The following is a 6,000-nucleotide window of genomic DNA, read 5'->3' as shown; positions in this document are numbered from 1 at the left end:
CCCCCCCCCAACCATGCCCCCCACTTCAAAGAATTCATATCCCTTGAACAGCAGCGGATCTTTTGAATTATAAAGCCCTTTTTCCTCCACTTTCAAAAGATCCTACCAAATTTAGAGAAGAATTAGAAAAATTAATTGCTATTCACAACCCTACTCACAGAGACCTTGACTGGCTGCTAAGGGGAGTTCTTCTGACCCAAGATTAAACCGGTTATTAGATAGGCCAGACTAGCCCCTGAGAAAACCCCTTCCACAAAAGAAACAGGTGATCCACATTTCTCATAGGCCCTCCTATAAATGATCTGCAAAAGGCCAGTATTCAGAGTCGAATAGAAGCCTAGGTTAAACTGTGTACTCAGTACTCAGAAAGAAGGCTTTTGTTAAAATGCTTTATGCAAACTTTACAAAGGCATAAATCTTTTGATTCTCATTTTAGTTAAAAATCTCTGTGATATAAAGAAACAAATTTAGTTTAAAAGGTGGGCTAATCCCTTGATATTCAGGCTATAATCCAGTTCTTTGGGGAATTAAAAACGCCTTTGTTTTACAAATATATATATATAAAATGAGAAATTCAGCCTAGAAACAAGTCACAGCCGACCTATCTTTACAAACCTCACCTATTTCTCTTAAAATGTTGATGGATATCGTACTTTTTTTTAAGTAGGCTCTATACCCAACATAGGGTTTGAACAACCCTGAGATCAAGAGTCACATGCTCTGCCAGCTGAGCCAGCCAGGCACCCCTGTTTATGGATAAAAGATCAAGCTACTGGAACAAAATTGTCCTATACTTAGAAAAACAACAACAACAAACAAACTTGTGCTCTTTCTCTGCCCCTTAAAGTTATTAATCTTCTGTCCTTGAAATGACATAGCCCACAACTGCCTAAGAATAAAGGGAAAAAAGGAGGGTGGGGAGTAGACCTTTTAAAATACAAGCTGCTAAAAGGGCTCTTTTAATGGCACCTCTGATATGCTTCAAATACCCACCTTAGAGAAAACATGGATACTTTCTCTGTAAATTTTCTACCCCCATCTTCTCTAGGACTTAAGAGCCATTCATTGAAATTCTTCGTTTTTTAAGTATATTTGTTTATTTTTGAGAGAGAGAGAAAGAGAATCCCAAGCAGGCTCCAGGCTAATAAACAGCATGACAAGGGGCTTGGCATGGGGTTCCATGTGGGGCTTGAACCCACCTACCATGACCTCATGACCTGAACTGAAATCAAAAGTCAGAGGCTTAACCGATGTAGCTACCCAGGCGCCCCTCCATAGGTCATTCTAACTCAGAAATTTATCTCCAAGAATTGGAATTCATAAGGAGCCCTCAGTTTTAGAAGCTATATTGTTTAGGAGAGGTTCCACTTTAAACTGTATAGCATGAAATTTAAAAATTTAATAAATGGGCCAATCTTAATCCTATTGTGGTATTAATTTCACAAAATGTAAGTGTATCAAGTCATCAGGTTGTACATGTTACTTAATGTTATATGTTAGTTATATCTCAATACAGCTGGGGGGGGCAACTTTCTAACTAGCTTAAACAATAAGGAATAATTGTTATTTCATGTAACAAGGGATTTCAAGGTAGGACGCTGTACAGTTGGTGTGCAGGTCACAAAGACCCTGGGTCAGTGTCCTAGAGCTGCTCTAACACTCACACAAAGTGGGTGGCCTAAAACAATAGGGTTTTATTGTCTCAGTTCTGGAGGCCAGTAGTCCAAAATCAATTTGTCACCAGGGTCATGTTTCTCTGAAACCTATAGGAGACACTCCCATCTCTACTTCCAACTTCACAGGGCCACCTTCTGTCTCTCCCCTCTTCTCTCTCTCTTTTTTAAGTTTATTTTGAGAGAGACAGAGAGTGCAGGCAGGGGAGGAGTGGGGTGCATACAGAGGATCCCAAGCAGACTCTGTGTTGACAGCGGAGAGCCTGATGTGGGGCTTGAACTCACACACCGTGAGGTCACGACCCGAGCTGAAGTCAGATGCTTAACTGACTGAGCCACGCAGGAGCCCCTCTCCTCTTCTCATAAGGACACCAGTCATATTGGATTCAGGGCCCAGCCTACTCCAGTATGACTTCATCTTTACTAATTACATCTGCTGCAACCCTGTTTCCAAATTTGGTCACATTTTGGGGTGCTGGGGGTGGGGACTTCAATATATCTTTTGGGGGGGGGGACAAAATTCAATCCATAACGGACCTTTTCCATCTTTCTGCTCTGCCATTCTCATCCTGCTGGCTTGCCTTTAGGCTGCTTTCCTCATGATCAGACTTGGCTACAGGCATCACATCCAGCACAACAGTGTCCAACGGATGAAGAGGGATCATTTCTTCCTTGTATTTCTTTTAGAAGCAAAGAAACTGTGAGGTGCCTGGGTGACTCAGTCGGTTAAACATTTGACTCTTGGTTTCAGCTTAGGTCATGATCTCACGGTTCGTGGGTTCAAGCCCCTCATCGGGCTCGGAGGCCTGCTTGAGATTCTCTCTCGGCCCCCCCCCCCCCCATCCCACAAATGTGCACTCTCTCTCTCTCTCTCTCTCAAAATAAATAAGCATTTAAAAAATAGATAAGCATTTAAAAAAAAAAGAGGCAAAGAAATCTTCCAAGACCCCTTCCCCAGCAGACTTCCTCTCATTTCTCATTAGCAAAAATACTATCACACTGACAAGCCTAATCCCATCACTGGAAGGGAAACAAGACCACCCATCATGATTGGTTTGGATCAAGGGTTCTCAAATTCCAGTATGTATCAGTATCACCTAGAGGGCTTGTTAAAACAAATTGCTGGGCTCCACCCCCAGAGCTTCTAGTTCAGTAGGTGTGGCACAAGATCTGAGAATTTGACTTTTTAAAAACTTTTATTATTTTTTAAAAAATTTAATGTTGGGGCACCTGGGTGGCTCAGTCGGTTGAGCACCTGACTTCGGCTCAGGTCATGGTCTCACGGTTTGTGAGTTCGAGCCCCGTGTCAGGCTCTGTGGTGACAGCTCTGAGCCCGGAGCCTGCTTCGGATTCTGTGTCTCCCTCTCTCTCTGCCCCTCCCCTGCTCACGCTCTGTCTCTCGCTCTTTCAATAATAAATAAACGTTAAAAAATTTTTTTAAATAAAAAAATATTTTAATGTTTTATTTATCCTTTATTTCTCTCTCAAGGATAAACGTTAAAAAAATTTTTGTAAATAAAAAATTTAATAAAATTTTTTTAATGTTTTATTTATCCTTGAGAGAGAGAGACAGAGCATAAGTGAGGGAGGGGCAGAGTGAGAGAGGGACACAGAATCGGAAGCAGGCTCCGGGCTCTGAGCTGTCACCACAGAGCCCGACGCAGGGCTCGAACTCACAAACCACGAGATCATGACCTGAGCTGAAGTCGGACGCTAAACCCACTGAGCCACCCCGGCGCCCCTTGATTTTTTTTAATGCTTACTTGTGAGAGGGAGCAAGTGGGGGAGGGGCAGAAAGAGGAAGAGAGAGAATCTGAAGCAGGCTCTGTGAGGTTAGCTCAGAGACTGATGTGGGGCTCTAGCTCACAAACTGTGACAGCATGACCTGAGCTGAAATCAAGAGTCGGATGCTTTACCGACTGAACCACCTGGGTGCCCCAAGAATTTGACTTTTTTTTTTTAATTTTTTTAACGTTTTATTTATTTTTGAGACAGGGAGAGACAGAGCATGAACAGGGGAGGGTCAGAGAGAGGGAGACACAGAATCCGAAACAGGCTCCAGGTTCCGAGCTGTCAGCACAGAGCCCGACGCGGGGCTCGAACTCACGGATCGCGAGATCATGACCTGAGCCGAAGTCGGCCGCTTAACCGACTGAGCCACCCAGGCGCCCAAGAATTTGACTTTTTGACAAGTTCTCAGGCAAGGCTGATGGCTACTGGTCCTAAGACCACACTTTGAGAACCGGTGGTTTAGACTGAGGATTTATCTCAGAGGACTAGGGTCAACTCTTGGAAAAGGCATTGCTATCCAGAGGAGGGAGGAATACCTGAACAAAATCAAGATTCCATCAGAAAAGAGCCAAGAGGGGCACCTGGGTGGCTCAGTCGGTTGAGTGGCCAACTTCCGCTCAGGTCATGATCTCGCACTCCGAGAGTTCGAGCCCCGTGAGTTCGAGCTGTGCTGACAGCTCAGAGCCTGGAGCCCGTTTCGGATTCTGTGTCTCCCTCTCTCTGACCCTCCCCTGTTCATGCTCTGTCTTTCCCTGTCTCAAAAAAAAAAAAAAAGAAAAAAGAAAAAAGAAAAGAGCCAAGAGGAGGAAGCTATTGAGCAGGCAACCTTACAGCGGCCAAAGAACAGCTAGGAAGAGACAAGGAGTGTGTCCAGTCAGGTGAAAAGAGTCAGAACAGGAAGATGTCAATGGAGCCATGGAGAAGAGATTAGGGAGTGGTCAACACCATTAATGTCACAGACAGGAACAGGAAGGTAAGCACTGAACAGTGGCCATTGGATTGGACCACTAAAATATCTTTACTGATGTCAGCAAAAGCAATTTTATTTTGAAGACAACACGTAGGAACAGTTATACAAAATGCAAAATATTTACATATCATTATCTGCTACTGATGCCAAGTGGTAGCACTAATTTCTAGGGCTGGGATTGGTTTTTCTGGAATCCAGGTAACTAGGTGATTAATAAGAGACCATGGAGTTTGGATTTACTGCTAAACAATAAAATAAGTTTACTGAGACAGAACTCAGTATTCTGAGCTCAAGTTCAAACATAGCCACATCCTGAGTCCTAAGTTAGACGAAAGGTCATGATTGTGGGGAATGGTTTGCATATCCTCATCTATTTGCCTCATCTCTTTGTCCACACATCTGTCTCTGCATATGTTCAGATGTCTACTAATCCATCAACTCCCACCTACTCCTCTCTATGCACATTTATTGTCAAGCTTCACATATATACATAGGTATCTACAGACAAACCCAGGTTCTGCCACTTGCTACTGGAATACCTCTCTTGGCCTCCATTTTCACACCTATAAAGTATAGATAATTGCATCTCTTATAGAGTTGTGAGGATTAGGTGAGAGATCACGTGTATAAATAAAACTGTATATGTATGCAAGGCAATTGGTATTATGGCTACACACCCTTTACTTTCTCCACATGTAGCATTGTCAGCTACGACTGATTTCCAAGTGTTGGATGGCTATGGTTTTTAAAATATATTTATACTGATTCCAACCATGTTACATTCTGGAAGAAGGAAAACTATGAAGGCTCTATAAAGATCAGGGTTTGCCAGGAGTTATGGTGGGGGTGGTAGGGATGAATTGGTGGAGCACAGAGGATCATACTCTGTATGATATCATAATGATGGATACTTGTCATTATATGTTTGTCCAAACCCATACAATGTATAAAACCAAGAGTGAGCCCCAATGTAAATTATAGTTAGGGAAATTTTGATGTCAATATAGGTTCATCCTTCATAACAAATGTATCACTCTAGTGGGTGTTGTCGATAATGGGGGCTGCTATGAATGTGTGGGGACAGGGAGTATACCCGACATTTCTGTATCTTCCTCTTTTTTTTTTTTTTTATATATAAGGGAAGAAAGGAAGGATAAGATTTCTTTTTTTTTTTTAATTTTTTTTAACGTTTATTTATTTTTGAGACAGAGAGAGACAGAGCATGAACGGGGGAGGGGCAGAGAGAGAGGGAGACACAGAACCAGAAGCAGGCTCCAGGCTCTGAGCCATCAGCCCAGAGCCCGATGCGGGGCTCAAACTCACGGACCGCGAGATCGTGACCTGAGCTGAAGTAGGATGCTCAACCGACTGAGCCACCCAGGTGCCCCTGTATCTTCCTCTTTTGATGTGAACTTACAACTGCTCTAAAAAAAATTAAGTGTTAGAAGAAAAAGAGAGAAAATGGAAAAAAGGTAAATGGGCCAAATATCTGAAATCCTTTGCCTAAATTCATCTATTCAATTAAAAATACAAATTGAGCCAGGGGTGCTGGGTGGCTCAGTCGGT

This window comes from Panthera pardus, unplaced genomic scaffold, assembly GCF_024362965.1.
Source record: "Panthera pardus isolate Hobbes unplaced genomic scaffold, ASM2436296v1 HiC_scaffold_8, whole genome shotgun sequence".
Taxonomy (NCBI): domain Eukaryota; kingdom Metazoa; phylum Chordata; class Mammalia; order Carnivora; family Felidae; genus Panthera; species Panthera pardus.
Note: the sequence above shows the minus strand (reverse complement) of the source record.